Source organism: Ciconia boyciana, chromosome 1, assembly GCF_034638445.1.
Source record: "Ciconia boyciana chromosome 1, ASM3463844v1, whole genome shotgun sequence".
NCBI classification, from domain to species: Eukaryota; Metazoa; Chordata; class Aves; order Ciconiiformes; family Ciconiidae; genus Ciconia; species Ciconia boyciana.
In genome coordinates, this window is record NC_132934.1 from 124374243 (window position 1) to 124395367 (window position 21125).

Sequence of the window (21125 nt, forward strand, 5' to 3'; positions counted from 1 at the left end):
AAAACCAGGAAGATTTCCGCTCTAACAAAAAACCATTGATTTTCGTAAGTAACTCAAAAGTAATTGAAGATTACAAAACTCTATTGATTTTTAATGGAAATTTTAGAGGTGTTTCAAAAAACATCAAATAAAAATCCAAATATTTCTTTTCAAGCACTCCAAACCTGAGATAAGAAGGGCTGCCACAATGTCTCATAGGAGCTGTACAGCCAGGACTTTGCTCTCATTCACCCCTGTGGGTCAGGGTCTTGGGCCGGGCTGGGTTTCCCTCAGTATACCAGAACCCAGCTTTTTGGAGATGAGACAAAGTGAATTGAGAATTACTAATTCTAGAATGACATGATGAGAGACAAACTGGCCATGGTGGCACAGCTCCAAGGGTACGATGAGCACTCTATAATTCCCAAAGTCATTACACCAATTCAGTTTCTGTTTTCAGGTAGAAATTCCCATTTTCAAATATGAGTTTCCAAGCATATTTTTATCTTAATTCTCCACAAAGGAATGCTCTTGGCAAGAAGATCAGTTTTGTCAAAAAAAATCTATTCACAGTCAGAAAGTTTTATAAAATGAAGATGTTCAACCAGTCCTGTTTTGATATGACAATAGTTTCAGTGTGCTTAATGTAATCAGCTTTCAGACTGGTGCCTTCACTGTGCCAACCTGAGCTACTCCCCATAAATAGATAACATTCACTGACAACAGTGAAAACAATGAAACGAGTTATGACATCTTTTCTTCGAGGAGATGAGTGTGGGTGTTTATTAGCAGTCTATGTGTGAATTCGGTAATGATACGCTCTGTGTTTGCTATTAGGAAAACGCATATGGGAGCCGTTCAGGCTGCTCCAGCTCCCAGCACATGCAATTCCCGCACCGAGCTGCGTGGCGGAGGCAGCGGTCCACGTGGGTCGAGGGCACGCAGGGGGAGCATCTCTGCATCGGAGGAGACCCAGAGAAAGGGCTTGCGGGGGACGTGGGATCTCAGAGCAGGGAAAAGGCATCAGAGTATGAAACAGGAGCACAAAAGAGCAACTCTCGCGCTCAAAACCTCAGACTTGCCAGACCTGTGCAATAACCAATCACTCGAGTACTTACATTCATTTTCTTCAGAGGTGACTGAGAACATAAGCAGAGGTGAACATCAGCACTTAGGTATAAGCAGTCCCTGCCTTCCAAGTCTCAGAGGGTAAGAGGCCAGACACATCAGTTGTGTGAACAGAAGTTGTTCCATTACAGCCCACAAAGATGTGCTGATTCACGCCACTTGATTTCCTGAACACTAATTTCTTGCAGGAGAATATGTAAAGTCTTACTCCCCACAGATTGAGGGGAGGGAACCTGTTCACAGGGCAGTAAGGACAGCCCCATTAACTTTAATTTAAGCTTGGTCAGAAGTGCTGTTAAATGTCTTTCCAAACAGCCAGATGAAACACGGTTATCTGCTAAGCCCATCTTCTAAGCTCACTAAAACCAGTGATGTTTTGCATGGGGAAAGGAGCAGTATTCAGGCAGACCTGAAATCTCTCCACTTAAATTCTGCTGCAGAGAGACTGGGCATCCCCCCACCTGCCTGTCTGGATCCAGTCATGTTATTGCTCCTTCATATTGCTTTATTTTAATTTTTCTGTTTTCACTTTCTCAATCCTCTAAACTGAAATCACTGAACCTTCTGGGTCCTGGTAGAGTCAGCAACATCAGGGGACAGTCTCCAAACCTTCTCTATTCCCAAACACCTCAGCTAAGCGACCGCTTGTGACACTCATTTCCCCACTGGTTTCCCTCTTCAGGTTTCTTCGTACTTTTTCCTGTTGAAGTATTGCACAGCAATGTTCAGATATGAGTCCTGTTCAACAGGGACTAGGAAGAGAGGAGATTTAGCACAACTCTGCCTGCAAGCAAGGACACAAATATGATTAAAATAGAGCTCAACTATCTCCTCGTAGTGTCCTACAACCAGTTTCTGTTTAAAATGGTTGCTGGTAGAAAACCGTCCCACTGCTTGGCACATTTTGACAGAGCGGTAGCACTAGCAGAGGGGAGATCTGGGGTTTCGGGAGGCCAGGGCAGAGGCCAGGGACTGAGCCAGCCGCGCAGGCTGACCGCACCACTGCCCACCTTTACGCCTGCGTTGAGAAAGGCACCCCAGACCGGCGAAACACACGCATGGAAAATTGCCCAATTTTTTTGTTTGTTTGGGGTTTTTTTAATAATGGAAAATAAAAACATTTTAGAAAAGGATATTACCTCCTGCAGGAGGAGCAAGCAAAGCTCAGACCCAGCTTGCATCTGCCTTCTCCCGGCACCCACCCACGGTCCCCCTCGGGGAGGGGGCTGCAGCCATGGCCGGGGCTCAGCCTGCACTGCCAGCTTCGCCTCTGCCTCCTGCCTCTGACTTTGCCATTGTGCCAGGCCACAGCTGATGTGGCAAGCACGTTTTATTCACTGCCTTCTTTTGCTTAGTGCACGACGCATTTCCTAAGGATTTTACTCTTCTGGCCATATATCATCTTTCTCCGCTTTGTAACTCCGCTTTCGGATTTATCACAGATTGTTTTAAGCTGAGGCTGAACAGCTGCCTTCTACTAACACCAGCCACATGTCAGACCATCTCCAGCAGTCATTCCTCCTCACTACTGACCTTTCCCAAGTGTTGCGGAGGAGTACTATTTCCCGCAACCCTCTCCTCTCTCCTGCTCCCCGCTTGATAATTAGGCTACCTCAGAGCAAGAGAGAGTTAAGATACTCAAGAGGGAAGCAACCAATACCTCTGTCCCACATTTAGCTGGCAGGGTGCAAGAGCAAGTGTTTGTCACAGCTTGTGTAATCTCATGGTTCCCTCCCCAACAACCTGCCCACAGCCAGCAGACAATTTCTGACCAGGCCTGCTTAATACTTACATATTGATCCTGCAGCATACTGAATTTTACCAAGCCCCCAGAATGTAATTTTCTGAATAAAAATTCAGCCCTTAAAAAATTTTAAAAAACCCAAAGGAATACTTAGATACTTTACTGCCAAAATCTGTTTCTGATTATCTTGTTTTCACAAGGTTTTCACCACTATTGTCAACAGAACTGGACTGAATAAGACACCTGGAAGCAGAGTCAGCACCAGGCTTAGCTGACCATATCACCTTCAAGCATTTTCTTTCTTTTTTGGTTCTTTTCCTTGTAACAGAAAAGCCCACTTCCAACATCAACATCCCTGTTGTGGCAGTTGCTCCCAACGCCTCCACCTCCAGCTGGAGAGCTGATGTTTCCTAGAGCACAGCGCTGTGCACGCTCCGGCTTGCTCGTTACAACTTACGGTTTCCTCTTCCACAGCCCTGGGCCACTGCACAATATAAACAATAGCTGTGTCTTGAAAACCATCCAAAACAAATGGGTCTCGGTGCCTGTGCTGCTCTCAGATCTGTAAAGAGAGCTTACTGTATGCACAGTTGGTTTAATCCTGTGAATAGTCTGGAAAGTATGATATAATGCTCATTTCTAACCGATGGGTCCTTTGTTGGAGTCTTGCTAGAGAGAACTTAGCCCCAGTTTATTCTGTGCTCTCTGTAGCCTACTGAATAGTTGATTGAGCCATATTTCTAGAGCTATTTTTTTTTTCCACAATAAAATTAACCATCTGTAACAAGGAAAGATGTAAAAAAAAAAAAAAAAGGAAAAGCAAATAATCACCCTCCATCATTATGACTTGGCAAAGCAGTCATAATAAGCAGCTAGAGCCGGAGTCAATATTTGCCAATACTCTGAACATTCAGAGGCATGCTGTGCACCTGGGATTTTTACTAATATTTCCTGGGTACTCATATTTTTCTTTTTGCCTCCAGCACAGTTTCCTGCTGTCTGAGCAAACTCCTCAGAGATGCAGTTTTTGCAGCCTCCTGTGTTTTATAATTCGATGGCAGTTTATCACTCCTTTGAGTAATCCACAGTGCAATCCGTACTGCAATCTTCTGCTACAGCGTTGTCAGGTGTAGGATCTTCCCTCCAACTCAGAGCAGCTGGTTTGCTGACCTTGTCATGACAGAACCTCAGGTCAAAGTGGAAGGATCTCAGTAAGATAAGAGATTAACATCTCTGTGAAAGGGTAGGCTGTAATTCAAAGGAGTTGACCTAAGAGGATAATCTGAAAAAAACAGCCAACTCAGGTTAAAGACTTACTTTTTTTTTCTCAAATCAGTCTGGGTCATACATAGTCAATAAGATTTATTTTGAGGTTGTCACCTGGGTTTTTCTCCTCCTCATCTGCTTCCTACTGATGAGACCCCTTTGTACAGGAAGCAGACTGCATATGAATCCCTAAAGTCATGGTTTTTCATTGCATATTATTACACTTTATTGTATTTCCATCATTCTAGTCTTCAAGGTAGCCTTATTCTTCTATAAAATATCCTTATCTATCTCTGCATTGACAAAACCTCCTGATTTCCTTAACAAACATCTGGTTTTTTGTGCCAAGGTAATCTATAAAAGACATTGAACACTGCTTTCCAAAACAATCCTTGAGGACTGACCTCCACCCAGCCCAAAATTTTGCAAGAATTTATTTGATCAGCTAAGGCAAATTCCCACTGGTACTATAATTCTGCATCAAAATGCAAGGGATATGGGATTAATTATTCTGGCTATCATTAGTGAAAAAATTGAGTATCAGTCACAAGAACAGCCTTTGAAGAATGCGCTAATAATCCCATTCAACCTGGATGATTCCCTTTTCATTACAAGACTGTTATCTGTCTTCCAGTCTGTGCCTTATCCCCTTATAAGCATTGTACATCTTCAGCGTAACTAATAACTTCTTGTGTGGTACTATATAAAAAAAAATCCAGATAAATAAGATCTACTTTTTTCTTGTCTAAAAAATCAGTTACTTCATCAAAGAAAAACATGAGGCAAGTCAGACACAGATTATTTTTGGTGAAACCAAGTTGCATTTTCTCAGTCCATCTTCAGTACTCTTTTATTTCAGTACTCTTTCTTTTAAAATTTGTTCTCTAATCTTGTATGCCACTGAATTCAGACTAAGGGGCCTGTCGTTGCTTATGTCACTTTTTCCCCTTCTGGTACTGTAGACAGTACATTTACTATTTGCTACTCCTATGGCACAAGCTCTCAATTTGCTAGTTCCATTTAAAAAATTCTGCAATTTCAATGCTATTTCATTCAGTGTATAGGATGAATACTATCCAGGCCATCTGATCCAGCTGAGTTGACCTCCGTGAGTTTTAATTCCACCTTGGGAACAGTAAGTTGCATTCCCTTACACTCATTCCACTAACCAGCGTCTGTACCCTGACTTATTCAAATGGAAACCATTTTCTTTCTAAAAGATGAAGTATTCATTTAGGTGTAGAACCATAACATCCTCCTGGGAAAATGGCCCCATTCGTTTTTCCCTTAATTGGTTTTCATAATCCCAGATGCTGTTTAGCTATCCCGATACTTCATGATCATTGAGATGTAGTTTTCTTTGTTGATCACTCCTCTGTCCCTGCAGGCTTTTTCTTACAGATATTTCTGCTGTGATTATCCACCCATGAGCTTCCAAGACCTACTCTTTATTTTGGCCTTGCTTTGCATGCAAGTTCCAAATTTTTTTTTCACTTCTGTAAACAGAAGACTACAGTCAAGTGGAGGTGTTTCTAATGATGTTCTGCAGGGACTGGTCCCTGACCTTATGCTTTTGAGTAGTTTTTTTCAGGCTGGAATGAAAGAACACCTTTATCTGCAAAATGTGCAGATGACAGGAAACTAAAGGAGTAGTAAACAAGGAAGAGGAATGAACCCGATAGAATTAGTGTGGTCCTTAGGTGTATAAGCAGAATAAATGTAGGGATTTTATATCAAATTTGTATTTGGCTCTGATGAAACTGCTGTTGAATCTGGTTGTGTTAGACAATATAAGGGAAGCAGATGAATGTGGGAGAATCTGAGAACTTCAAGAATGATACAGGACTGGAATTTTTTCTTGATTGTGACTGATTTAGGGTAGAGCCAACCTGTGGGACATACATAGCTTGAGTATCTGAGGAGTGCAGAGCCACATCTATGAGATTTTGGCATGTCAAAATCTGTTGCTGATGGCAACAGGCTATGACAGAGGGGTGGGCTGGACATGGGATAACACCTTATGTCTTTCTTCTTTCTAAATTGTCCAGCTTCCCCAAGTCTTAATGCACTTTTGCCTCTGTCTTTCTCTGCAAAGCAGGAAATCTGTTTGACGGAGCCCATCTGCTTCTGAGATGCTCTCTCCTGTGTGCCCATCTAATTCTCTGCAGTGGTCTCCCTTTCCAGTGGAGAATCATTTCCTCTGCACACTCTAATCTCCAAAGGATCTCTGCCCATCTAGGTAGATGCCTCTGCTGACCATAATGTATCATCTCACTTGATGCTACTGCAGCCTCCAGTAGGGAGAGATAATTCACTCTCCTGAACTCTTTACGAGCTTTAGAAGTTCAGATTTTCACCTTTTCAAAAATAGAAAAGAGTAAGTGTCAGCTGCTAGTAACAACCTCTTAAAAGGCAAAGGTCCTCCAAGGATTCTGTGTACACCAGGATTTTCAATGTTCTGAGATGCAACAAGGCAGCTCCATTGATCATCACATATCCCATTAAATCATTTATTGTTGAAGTCTCTCTACAAAATCCCTTTTAAAAAACAGAGAATATTTTGTATTATTTATTACAAAATCCTGTTCTGCCAACAGCGAGACTCACTTCATACAGAACTTCAGTAATGGTAAACTAACTGATTTACTGCAATAGCTCTTACATTTTTAATAGCTCTATCTGTGTGCCTGCTGTTATTTGCACCCTGCAAAAGCAGCAAATGAAATACAGGACAGATGTTCTGAAAGCTTAAAAAGAACACTATAGTTTTAACAAACAGCTACCTGTCTGGGACCTCCGCTGAAAAAAAATCCCATTTCTAGGTGGCTTTTGATGAATAGGGTTTAAACAGGTTAGAAAGTATTATCAGCCTTACTGTTGTCATTGTGTTTTTGAAAGGCAGACTGCTGACCAGTGATAAACAGAGACCTTCTCCAGCAGAACAAGAGTTTATCAATTGAGACTCACAGATTAACTTTGTTCTACCAAAGATCAAAGCTGAGAATTCATTTTGGACAATAACTTTCTCACCTTTTTCAAGAAATAGCTATCTCAGATTTAATTACATTTTTATGCTCTAATGCCCCAACAAGAGTAGTCAATTTTCTCTTCATAAAGTGGACACTTATTCCAGTGGACTGGAATAAGAACAGACTTAGTCTGTTCATAGCAGAGAACTGCTGACCGTCTTCATTTAAAGTAACCGCTAAGCATCAGGAGTTTAAATTAAATAGGCCTACAAGAGAAAGTAGACTGTCCAATACTATATGGTACAAAGGTGCAACAGGTCAAATTCAACCTGAGTCCCACTCCTCCGAAGCCCATAAATCAGTACAAATTTGGTTTGATGTATTGAAAGTGATGGGAATCAGCTGCAGACTGGTTGCAGGGGTTACTGTTTATTCATGGCTCACATGCCCTGAACAGAGAAATGGAAGTAGTTAATGCTACCTGGTTCCTTGAAATTCAAAGCGTTAAAACTCCAAATGTGCCAGATTTCAAATGTGTCCAGCAAGAATAAACAACAGATTTTTTCTAATGAAAGCTGGAACCATACTGAGCAATACATGAGGAACAGCTACCTCCCAGCCTGATGGTAGTATTTGAAGGGTCACATAATTGAATTGGGTTTGGTTTTTTTTTTCCCCTCTCTTAATTCCCTGCAAAGCTTGTGGACATTGCTGCTTTAGGTACCTAAGAGTTCTGGACATAAAGCCCCATCAAAACAGTATCTCCTTAAACTGTTTTGTCCAGCTTCATATAGACTTTCTTTGTAACCCCATTCAGTGCCATGCATGACATACAGATTTCAGTTCAAGCAGCTTAATCTCATTTTAGAAAGTAAGTCCAGGCAGGCATGGCAGAGAGCTGCCAAAATTGTGGATACTTGTCTTTGCGTTTTGATATAAGCCTATCCTAATGACATGCAATTTCACAGGAAGATTGTGCTTCACAGGGATATGTACTACATACAATGCTACTGATGCAAAGAAGGTTTGTTGAAGCAGGCTTAATGCTACTCAGTAATCTACACTAGGAATTATGTCCCTTTCTTGTAGCTGCCAAGTCCTTTAAGCTAATGAATAGGGAAGGAAAAAGAAGGGGAAGATACTAAGGCATTAGTTTATTTACTATGTGACTTAGAACTCAAAGTCATGACACTCCATTAAGGGCTGTGTAAATAAAATTGAATAGGAACCCTGCCCCCAAAAGGTAAGACCAGCGTTTTAGACAAGAAGGAAGACACACATAATGATAGACAGGCAGGAAGGAATTTTTTACGTTGAGTGTGGTGAAACACTGGAACAGGTTGCCCAGAAAGGTTGTAGATGCCCCATCCCTGGAAACATTCAAGGTCAGGCTGGATGAGGCTCTGAGCAACCTGATCTAGTTGAAAATGTCCCTGCTCATTGCAGGGCAGTTGGACTAGATGAGCTTTAAAGGTCCCTTCCAACCCAAACTATTCTGTGATTCTATGAAAGCAAAAGGAAACAGGCAGCAAATACCAGTCAGTCAGTAAGCAGTGTATCATCACAGATGAGCCATCCTCAACCTTTCATTTGGCTCAGAAAATGATAGCAAAATCCTTTACCCTCCCAGTACTCTGCTGGAATACTCTAATCACATACAAACATGAGAATCAGGACTCCATGCTTCCCACCAGCCTTCAGAAGAAATCAACTTAATGTGGTTAACAAGTCACACTTAGATATGAATGAGTTGTAGCAAAATGCAAACCTGGCAATTCAATTATAAAATAAGTCAAGGCCTTCCAGAAGCAATTAGCACCATAACATTGAACAAGGTTACCAGAGGTGTGACTGACTAATTGGCAATGCTGAATTTATTTTTAAATGCCAGAGTCTTATTGATGTGGGTTGCTATATGGACAATGTATAGCATTTGGTAACTGGTGGCACATGTATCTAAGGGGTTCATCTGTATCTCAGACAAACAAACAACACCCAAAGGGTTTGTCAGCCAACTGGCAAAAATCACAACCTACAAAGTTATTAGGGCTAAAGCCTCCTTTTTGTCCGTAGTTGAAGGACTGCTAGCAGATTAAATTGTTGCTAAAGTTGATACTTTTAAATAGCCAGAAATTATTATTGATTTTTATGGAAAATAGTCTTTCCAGATGCTGTAGAGAAATTTTAATGATCCCAGCCCAAAGGAAGCTGAAACAGAGCAATTGGTGACTGGCTTGGCTGCTGTGGAAATACGGTTTTGCTGGGAGCTGTTTACTTCCACTCCTTCAGTTACTTGCTCAAAGGCTCAGGCATTGTGTTTATGATTTTAATTTCCTATAGAAGCATCTCACCTGAGCTTTATGAATTGTAGGGTAGTGCTGTCCCTCCCCCAGGGAGAGCCTCCATGTACATCTCCCAGGTATAAAATACAAACAGCTGGAGAAACAACAGGGATGAATTGACATCACCTCTCTAATCCAAGGGTAGCACCGTTACTGTTGAAGTGTTTAACAGCAGGTCTTTCTAAGTGCTCTACCTGTGTGAGGGGTGTAATAAGTCATGAGAGAGCAGGAGGAAAATACAGAGAATTCCTCTGCTGAAAGAGTAAGGAGAGGGACTTGATTAAAATAAAATAGGATGTTTAACAGCTGCAGCTGTGAGCTGCATCTGCACTTGCACTATAGGGTTTCAGAGGAAGGTGGGATGATGCCCCACATTGGACAGAAGCTCCAAGATTCTCAGCTCATCTTCAAAGACAGCATCCATACCTTCACATTGTCACTATCGTCAAACTGCCTGATCAGGAAGAATTAGTAGATGAGGTTTTCTTCAGGCAGCTGGAAGAAACCTTGCTGGAAGAGCTGGCCCATGTCATCGCAAGGCCACTCTCAATTATCTTTGAAAGGTTGGGACAACCAGGGAAGTTCCTCAAGGACCGGAAGAAAGCGAATGTCACTGCTACTGTCAAGAATGGCAGGCTGGTCAGGTTTGAATCAGAGCCTGGGAATGAAATGGAACAAATAAACCTGGTGACTGTTTCCAAACATTATGGAAAATAAGGTGATTGGAAGTACTCAGCATGGATTTCTGAAGAGAAGATCATGACTGACCAACTTGATAGCCTTGACTGGTTTGGTGGACAAGGGGAGAGCACTGGATGCTGTATATCTTGAGTTTAGTAAGGCTTTCAACACTGACTCCCATAACATTCCCATTTCCAGACTGATTAAGTATGGACTAGGGAACTGGACAAAGAGATGGAGTGAAAACTGGCCAAACTGCCAGGCTCAAAGGGATCAGCATCAGCAGCATGAAGTCAGCCAGAGGTGCATCACTAGTGGTGTACTCCAGGGTGTACTCTATAGTAGGGACAATGCTGTTTATCATCTGCATTAATGGTCTAGGTGATGGGACAGAGTGTGCCCTCAGCAAGTTTGCAAGCAACACAAAACTGAGAGGAGTGGTTGACACAAGAGATGGTTTTGCTGCCATTCAGAGGGACCTCAGCAAACTGGAGAAATAGGCTGACAGAAGCCTCGAAGATTTCAACAAAGGGAAATGCCAAGCCCTGTACCTGGTGTGAAATAACTCCATGTACCAGCACTGGCAGGAGCCGACCAGCTGGAAAGCAGCTTTGCAGAAAAGGCCCTGTGGATCCTGGTGAACACCAAGTGACACACGAGCCAGCAATGTGCCTTTGCAGTAAAGAAAGCAAACAGCATCCTGGGCTGCATTAGGCAGAGCATCATCAACAAGTTGAGGGAAGTGATCCTTCCTCTCCACTCAACCCTGGTGAGAAACATCTGGAGTGCTGGGTCCGATGCTGACCTTCCCAGTAGAAGAGAGACAGGAACATACTGGAGCAAGTCCAGCACAGGGTCACAGAGATGATTAAGGGCTTGGAGCATCTCACACATGAGGAGACACTGAGAGAGCTGGTATTGTTCAGCCTGGAGAAGAGAAGGCTCAGGGAGGATCTTATCAATGTGTACAAATACCAGAAGGGGGGGTGCAGAGAGGATGGAGATAGGTTCTTTTCAGTGGTGCCCAGTGATGTAGGACAAGGGGCAGCAAACACAAATTAGAATAGGGGAAAGTCCATTTAAGTACTTTTTTACTCTGAGTGTGGTCAAACACTGGAGAAGATTGCCCAGGCAGGTTGTGGATCTCCATCCTTGGAGATATTCAAAATCTGACTGCATGCAGCCCCAAGCAACCTGCTCTAATGGACCCTGCTCTGAGCAAAGGGTTGGCCTAGGTGATCTCCAGAGGTGCCTTCCCACCTCAGCAGCCTTGTGATTACAGAGTTCCAGTTAACAAGATGAATCTCCCTATCTATCTGTACAGCAGTGGGCCTGGGCTTGGGTTAGGGAGAAGGCAGACACTTCTGGAGTCTCAAAAGCATCATTTCTGTACCGATTTAACATTAAAACAGCCAAACTGTTTTCTTACTTGTCTTAGCTCATGTCACAGGAAGAACTCGGCACTCTAGTAAAACCAAGAACAGACAAGTACATGTATTTTGCAATGATAAAATATTTTCTTAATATATATTATTCACCAGTGTTAACAGAGTTCTGTGTGAGTGTGGTGGTAAATGGATTTATCCAGTTAGCTGGACAGACACGCATCACTGATTCATGTTCCTGTAGCACTACAGGAGTTATTCTCTTATTTTATATTTTTTAAAAATCTAAAATGTGAAGTATAAGTGCTCATTAGTTCATTTAAAGTACTTGCTTTATACCAGTCATAACTGCAAATATTCATTCTTGTCAAAATATGTTTCAGAAAGTATCACCTTTTAATACTTTGAAATAGGTGTGCTGTAAACTAGAATCGAGCTTGCAGTAACTAACTGCCGGAATAAAGTTCTTTCCAAAAACTTGTTTGCCCTGTTGCTGTTCATGGGCAGTGAGCAGATGGCTTATGTTTATTAATTAAAAGCAACATGTAGTCATTTTCCTGATCTGCTTTCTGGATTGCCTTCTTTTAAATATATAGTGCTCCAGTTGTGTGATGTACACACAACTAGTGTTTGTAGCTAAAAATTGGAGTAAATACGTACTTAAAGGCAAAGTTGTTTTTATAGCAAAACTGCAGGGTTGATTTAAGGCTATTTGGCACACTGACCAGACATATCTGAATATGTTTAATTTTCTTTAAGTGTTTTCTAAATTCTTAATTTACTAACCAGAATATTCATTTTGGGAATAATCACAACAGTAATTTCATCTTTCACTATTAAGGTACTGAACTGTATTTGTAAATTAAAACCCGGTTGATATAACTTGTTATCAAGGTGTATATAAAAAGATATCTTTCTTACACACAACTTCATAGCTTTGGCTCCTAAGTCTCTGATGAAAATGAAGTTTCTAAGTCCTTTTTGAAAATGGAACTTAGATGTTAAACATTTTGATATGTTACAGGCAGACTCAGAACAGGATTAGGTCAAAAGATGGAGATCATACCTATTCAAGCCAAAGACTGATTTGAATACACACAAATATTTTTTTCCTGTTTCTTAGCATTCTTTTTTGGGTTTGGTTTTGGTTTTGTCTTGTTAATAATTCTAGGATCTGGATAGAGCTTTGGAGAAGCATCAGAAAATTCAGGAGGAAGTACTAGAAATATTTGTTATGATTCCTGGGACAAGCACTGCAAGCATGATCCTCTGCTTGCAAAGATTCAAATGGTGGAAAGAGTTTATAACAAAGGTAACTGAAAGGCATAGAAAATAATTTAAATAACTGAAAATGCTATTTCTTTAATAACAATGATTCTTTATGCAACCTCAGTTCCATGATCTGGCATTTCTAATGTAAATTATTTTGATCAATGTATGCCAGAAAGAGAAAACACGTGCAACAGAACTGACAATAAGACTACAATGAGTAATGCTCCTTGAAATGAGACATTTGTGAGGTATGATCCCAAGCTCCCAAGTCACTTCAGTGAGACTTTATACGTTACGGAGAATGTACAGTATTATTACATATGCTGAGACTTTTGAGTATTACATAAAACAAACAAAGAAGAAGGAAAATTAAATATTAATAAGAACCTCATTTACTACAGTGTCAAAGACATATGAGAAATAAAAATTGAAACACGTGGAAAAAATGTGTTAAAACACAGTGACTGAAAAGAACAAAACAAAACACAGCAAAGCAAAAAAGGAAATAAATAATGGATGAATTAGTGGTTCCTCTTGCATTGTTAAAAACACAACAGAGGATCAAATGACATTAAAAGAGAATCAAACATAAAAGCTTTTTTCTGGAAGAAGAACTGCCAACATTCTCAGAATCCATCTCTAATTCAGCAAAAACATAAAAAGGAAAAAATACAAACAAAAATTCGCATTCCTTATTAAAGAAGGTTTGGAAGTCTACTTTTTCTCTTTTGGGTTGGCTTTTTGTCAAGTTAGTAAGCTTGTGGACTTAAAAAAAAATCATCCTTGTTCACCTAGGGGTTGAAATAGGAACACTGTATAAACAGAAAGTTGAGCAAATACATAGAAAATTTATGCAAAAATCTGTAATTATATAAAAACCTATTCATCTTTCATGCAGTCCCACGATAGCTAACATTTTTCAGCATGTCTGGTGATTTCCAGAGTGATGTCTGCTCAGACACTGACCCTCCCCCTTGCCCCTCTGTTTTCACTTTATTTGGTTCTTGTAGCAAAGTCCAGGGGTCTGATACTGCTTTTATTAGCGTCTCTGGGAGTTTTGCCATCTCCATGCATCTCACTTTGATGAGAAAAAATTGGGCTCATGTTGCTGAAACCCAAACCGGAAGCTATTTCCAATGTGATCTTTTTTGCACAGTCATTTCAGTACCTGGGCAGAAGAACAAATGTAGGAACATATAATCCAGTCTCCGTTCTTGCTGGTGAGTAATTGTGTGACAAATCCTATTAAAAACAACCGATATACCTAAACCAGCACTTTTTTATCATTACTATTATTTCTGCCACACTGAGGCCTATTGGTCAGACTGACAACTGGAGTAAACATTAGACTTTATTGCCCTTCTGGAAATGAGGAAGGTCAGGGAAGGTGCAACACCGCAGCCTTTTCTCGTGCCAGCAGGTCAGATGCAGCCGTCCTCTGCTATACTCTGGAATGATTTGCTGCTGCTACTTAGCACATCAGGGCTGAGTTTTTTTCCTATTCTTGTTCCTCTTTACTTCTGAGGGGGAGGATTCATCTGCATAAATGTAAATGTCTGAGATTTTATTTGCTGTTTGGATACCCTCACCAGCTACTACCTGACTCTCTAGAAGGTATGGCTTGGATGAAGCCCTGTGTCATGTCTCCCAGTTCTCTGCAAACAGCTGCAAACCATACATGAGGGTATCTGAAGTGACCTTACATACTTATATTTAGGCAAACAAATCATGCTGTGATTGACAGAATTACTTTCCACTCTGCAGTGGCTCTTCCCAATCTCCAGGTAAAGATCTTGCACATGGAAAGTCGGTGAGACTCTTACTTTTGGTTTCAGCTGGCTCAGGTGGAGCTGCCTGGAAGATTATGGTCACAGGCAGTTTATGGCTTACAGACTAGGGACCAGCACCCAGAACAGGAATGGGCATCTGACAGTAGGAGCCTGTGCAGAATATGATCTGGGGTGCAGTGATCCCCAGTCACATTCCTCGTTGAGGAGGCATATTGCTGGATGTTGCATAAACTGAAGCGTGTGGGTGCAACAGAGGCTAAGGTTAGTTAGAAGCAAGGGATTGCTGCTTTGTCATGAGATTGAATGGTTGGATATGGCCAGATCCACATTAAATACAAATTATTTAATTATAGAAAAAGAGAGGAATTAGTTCCTTTCTGTATAGTGCTTGCAACTACAGCAGCTGTGATATCAGGCTGGAAGCTCTTTGGTTGTTTTCATTCTCTCAGGTTTGATCAGCTGTTGAGATCTGCTTCTAAACAGAAAGATAGCACATATCAATTCAGATCCATGAAAACAGACATAATCTGTATTTGAAGAGACAAAGGGGTTCCCGTGGTAGGCAGTGTTAATTAAAAAACCTTCTGTTGATTATAAAACCTTCTTCTAAAATCACCAACAGACAAAGAAAGACCCATATGTCCTTACAGAGCAATAATATCTATATCTTCGTGGGGCATAAGGTTAACATTTGGGTTTCCTCAGTGAACCTGGGAGCTTCTTGCTGATTGATCTCCTTAACTCAGCTGCTTAAACCCTTCAGAAGAGCAACACAGGCAGGGGACTGGGAAACAGCAGAACTAAGTGCATTAGCCAGCAGAAGGAGTGGAGGAAGGCGATCTGTTAGGAAGGTGAAGCCAAGAAATAGTCTTGCTTTCTCTATGGGAGAAAGCACATACACCTTTAAAAATCTTAACTTCTTAGAGTGGGGTTGTACAGGTACTGAAAGAAGTATTTTTGTGACAGATATACTAAATCTGTTGAAGGGTTACATGGAGGAGTTTGGAATTACTCGTATCAAATACAACTACAAATAATATTTATTAACAAAAAGAAGAAAAAAGTTATCTGATTGCGATGCTAACTGAGAGGCATGTTTTGTAAGCAGTTTTCATATGTCATTGTGAAAGCCAAAAATGGAAAAAAAGAATTCAGCCTACATAACAAGCAATGGCCATTACTGCCTCTGTGAAGATGATGATGGGCAACAGTTATGTGCCCTAAGGTGGGCCTTTACATAGGTTTTCCCCTTCATAGCTGCTCAGAGGGTTCTTTCCTCTGCCTTATCAGGAGTCAGCTCAATCCAAAACCTTAATGCATCCCTTAATCAGGAACAGCTGACAGAGCTCACAAGAGGCTGCTGGGGCTTGCTAGGAGTCCATGACTCCTCTAGCTCTCCCTACCCAGCAGCAGCTGCCACCCTGACTTTCCTCAGAGATTTTCTGGGAGCTCCCCACAATCCAAGAAGCAGCTCCCTGAGGATCTAGAAGATCTCAAAGCAAACCCAGAAGATGCTGTGTCTGTTGTCTGCCTCTCTTCCTGCCACTCAACATGGTAAATTAGGCTTGTGACCTAGCACTATGGCCCATGAAGAGCAAAGTGTGGTCCAGCTATCTACCTCAACCTCCCTCTAAAGCTTGGAGTTACCTATCTCTGGACACGGAGGAGAGATCTCTGGCATTTGATGGAGATGCATTTGGACTAAACACCAAGCTTGCAGAAGGATAAAGCAGGAGGACCTGTATTCCACCTGGAGCAGCAGGCCTACACACAGCTTGCAATCTGGATAGCAGGGACAGGCAAAGGAAGAAGCATCACTTCTGCTTTACAGATGGCCAGTTGTAGCATAACTGGACTGACTGATCTGCATGAAGGCATATATAGGGGATAGGAATCCAGTGAAGAGCTCAAAAACAGGTTACGCCGGCCAGCCTGAAACCTATTTCATTTATGTTGTTTATTTGTTCTTTTCTTCGTATTCAGACAAGACTGCTAAGTTAGGATATAAACTTCACGTATATATTTACACAGTGTATCTTATGTATACAGAAGCATATTAAAGGCTACTGTGGGACTTCAGAAATACCCTCCACACATCTCTCAGTTTTCATCACGCAATGTCAATCTTTGTTATCCTTTCACAGTTGGCACTTCTCCACTTTTAGAAAGCAAAAAAGGCTGGTTTGGTAGATGAGGGGAGAGCAGTGGATATTGTCTGCCTAGACTTCAGTAAGGCTTTTGACACTGTCTCCCATAAGATCCTCAAATAAAAGCTAATGAAGTATGGGATGGATGAGCAGACAGAGAGGTGGATTGAAAGCTGGCTGAACAGCCAGAGAGTGGTGGTCAGTGACATGAAGTCTAGATGGAGGTCAGTAACTAGCAGTGTACCCCAGGGGTCAATACTGGATCCAGTCCTCTTCCACATCTTCATTAATGATCTGGATGATGGGGTAGAGTGTACCCTCAGCAAGTTTGCAGATGACACCAAAGCAGGAGGAGTGACTGATATGCCAGAGGGTCGTGCTTCCAGAAGGACCTCAACAGGCTGAACAAATGGTCTGGCAGGAACCTCATGAAGTTCAACAATGGGAAGGGCCCAGTCCTACACCTGGGGAGGAACAACCTCAAGCACCAGTACATGCTGGGGGCTGACCAGCTGGAAAGCATCTTTGCAGAAAAGGCCCTGTGGTGGTCCTGGTGGACACCAAGTTGAGCATGAGCCAGCGATGTGCCCTTGCTGCAAAGAAGGGCTAACAGTATTCTGGGCTGCATTAGGAGGAGTGTTGCCAGTGGGTGAAGGGAGGTGATCCTTCCCCTCTACTCAGCACTGGTGAGACTTAGAGTGCTGTGTCCAGTTCTGGGCTCCCCAGTAAAGGAGAGACATGGAGCTACTGGAGAGAGTCCAGCAAAGGGCCACCACTAAGATCATGAAGGGACTGGAGCATCCCTTCTGTGAGCAAAGGCTGAGAGAGCTGGGACTGCTCACCAGAGAGAAGGCTCAGGAGGGATCTCATCCATGTGTACAAATACCTGAAGGGAGGGTGCAAAGAAAATGGAGCCAGGCTCTTTTCAGTGGTGCCCAGTGGCAGGACCAGAGGCAGTGGGCACAAACTGAAATACAGGAGGCTCCATCAGAACACCAGGAAAAATTTTTTTTACTGTGAGTGTGACAGCACTGGCACATTTTGCCCAGAGAGGTTGTGGAGTCTCCATCCTTGGAGGTAATCAAAAGCCACCCAGACATGGTCCTGGGCAACTGACTCTACGTGGCCCTGCTTGAGCAGGGGTGTTGGACCAGATAACCTCTAGAGGTCACCTCCAACCTCAACCATTCTGTGATTCTGTGAAAAATTATTTGAGCCTCGATTTTGATTGAAAGTTTTTGATAAATCACCTTTTTCAATAGGTGATTTCACTTTCACAGGTTTTAGAACACAAAATTGAAAATGTGAACTTTGGGAGTTTTTCCAGTTTGCAACACTTCTGTTTAGTAATTCCTACTAATTTCTGCTAAAAAGGTACTTGAAAATTAAATGATCCATAATTTTCAGATTACCAGTCCTTGAAAACATTCAGGATATCAGTTTTCTTTCCCTACTCTGCACAAGGAAAAAAAGAAATCTCAAAACCTCCTCTGGGATAAAACAAATAATTTCCTTCCCACTCCCTATCATTGAGTCCCCAAGTGAAATACTGGCAACCAACAGAATCAACAGAAGATTACCACTCACAATTGCCTTAGGAAGGCAATATCCTTATGGATTTTATTATGCTCTTCATTTTAAGTATAAAGAATTTATTTTTACACTGATAGAATCTTTCAAAGCAGTAAGCTTTCTGCAGTTCAGTCTCTGTGAAGTTACTAACCTTTTTAATTAATGCCATGAAGGCACTCAAATCTCTTTTGTATAATACAGTGAATTTAAATAAGTTAAAACAAAAAAACCCGCTTTACTAATAAGTTCTCATTCTCTGATTCCTAGGAATTATTAGCAGGCAGTCTTGCCAAAACTGTATGACTTTATATCCACCAAGCCTGCCTTTAGCACCTTCAAATGGGGCAAAATTTCACCTGTCTTCATTGCCAATGTGATAAGGTCTATTGGATGTTACTACACATATTTCAAAACCTAGGGATACATAAGTAGAATTTAGTATACTCTTGAAAGGATATCATTCAGTCTTCATGCTGAATTTTCTCATGCTGGGAGATTCAAATTAGACTTTTCAAGCTATTTTAACTTTATTTTTGACATGTAATATATAATATAGATGTGCAAAATAACACAGTGTTAGTTATCTTGTCACAAGGTTTGACAAGATCACAAAGCATATTAGCTAAGTGATGTTTAGCTCCCCACCTTTACTCATTAAGGAAGGATTGGTTGGGTGGAAACCACAGCTAAGGTTGGGTTCAGAGAGCATGACTCAAGGAAAAAGATTTGCCTAAGGTGGCCTCTGGCTTAGTGAATAAAGAGACTGCAAGAGGTAAGGAAGCCCTAGGAGAAAAAGGGCAACAGATTGGTGCAGTAAGCTGTTTAAGATAGTATCTAATTTGTGAACAAGGGGTCATAGCCTGAGACTCCCTGCCCTGGTAGCAAACACATTACATTGTGTAGACAGACTGTCTGTTTAAAAAAGTGGCTGTAGTGCAAAAGAAATATTCAAAGTCAGCACTGGATGTGTAAAAAGAGTGCCTGCAAGATGACTGGACACACTTTTCCAAGGGAAGAAGTTGGAAAGGTGCTGTCACTAATTAGATTTGAACAATAGAAAAGTGGCTGATTATTTTTAAAGCCTTACAGGAATAGGCTCTGGTGGACCATATGGTCTTCTGCCCTGCAACATTCCTGTCTATTTTGAAATAAAGATCTGTACTTAGCTCTCCAGAAGAAGAGTAAATTGGGTGCTGGGTGTGCAATACAGCTCTTCTGTCAATATATAGACAACATAACACCTTAGTGAAAGAACCATGTGAGTTAGGGAATGGAAAGCACCTACCACAGCACATAGTGCAGAGTAAGTCCCCTGCAGCTCTGCAGCCACTGTTCAGAGCTGGATTCAGGAGTAGGACATACAAGAGCCTCTGGTATTCAGAACTGGTCAACAAGAAGAGATATTTTACTGCCTAATTCAGTCTCCAGATAACAGCGCCCACTGCCAGGGAACTTCTTCATTTAAAGTCTGAGGTTCTTAAAAGTTTAATCCCATAAAATGCACGTTCCTTTCTTAGCCCAAAAATGCATGAGAAGCCACGTATTGCTCACAATTGTAATGTGTAACCCGCCCCTCACCTACTAATGACTTATAATTGCAGTGAGCCTTCAGTGTGTCAGTCCCTTGTACAGATTTGAAGGGACTCCATACTGTTGTCAGCAATGTTATCAGAGGCAGTACATTCACTTGCTTTGGCAATGTTGTCCTAGCCTGTCATGATGATTATCCATCTGTGTCTTTCCAGTGCAAAACAGTGACATTAATATTCTTTTTCTCCATCCTTCTGAAAGCTGCAGATGGTACTGCTTCTCCTGCCTCATTAGATGATGACCTGATGAAGAAACTCCTAAGATCATGGAGATATTTGATGTGCCATTGTGGTTTGCAGCTGCTTTTGTCTTTGCTGTGCATCATGACCTCTTGTAATCACTTTGTTCAAGGCAGGAGATACTCTAGTTTGTAAAGGCTTCAATTACCCAGACTGCTCAGTTATATTGAAGGACATGGTAGGACTGCCTTGTCAGTAAAATGTCCTCAGTTTGTTCTGCATGCTTATACTTTGTCTCTCTTTCCAGCCGTTCCTAAATATTCATACTGTAAGTATAGTACCAATCAAGTACTGCTGATCACTTTAAAAGAGATAGCAACGAGATCACCTTGCCCTTTGTGTAAAACCATAGCAATCAGAACAACTTTCGAGTCAGTGAACTATAGTAATAACGTACTTCATTTTCAGGCCAGCTCTTACGAATTCTAAGAAACTGAGCCCACTAAGGTCAGTGGGAAATTGAAAACGTGGGGTCAACTACAAAGGGAAAGGGACCAGCTCCTAGACAGGCTATATAACCATAGGCATTGTCAACCCAGCCATTACAGTGCCCTGCTTCGGGGATTGAGACAGTCACGCCCAGCTTGACTGTTCTTTTGCATATATTTAAGTAGAGCATGACAATGAAAACAAATGTAGTAGATGCCATGATGCCTTCCAGAGTCTGCAGGCAGCCTGAGCAGCAGCTTTGAAACAGCTCTGTCACCACCAGGTGTTAAAGCAAGACCTACCCATAACATTCCTCCTTTAACAACACCCCCACTGTAATTTCTGTCTAGCAAAAGAAGCCATGAACATTGACAGCCTATCAAGATAGGCTATGTGGCTGCTAAACTCTGGAAAGAAAGCCTGCCTTTCTGTCTCTCCAGGGCATGTGGGAGCCCTGGATGTTTCAAAGAGGAAAAGGAGTCCTTCCCTGAACCTGCAGTTGAAGATTAGCAACAACTGCAGAACACCATCAGATAAAAGATGGAGGCAGGCAGTGTACAGTGGCTGTTCTAGCTTCCTCTAGGAAGTAGAT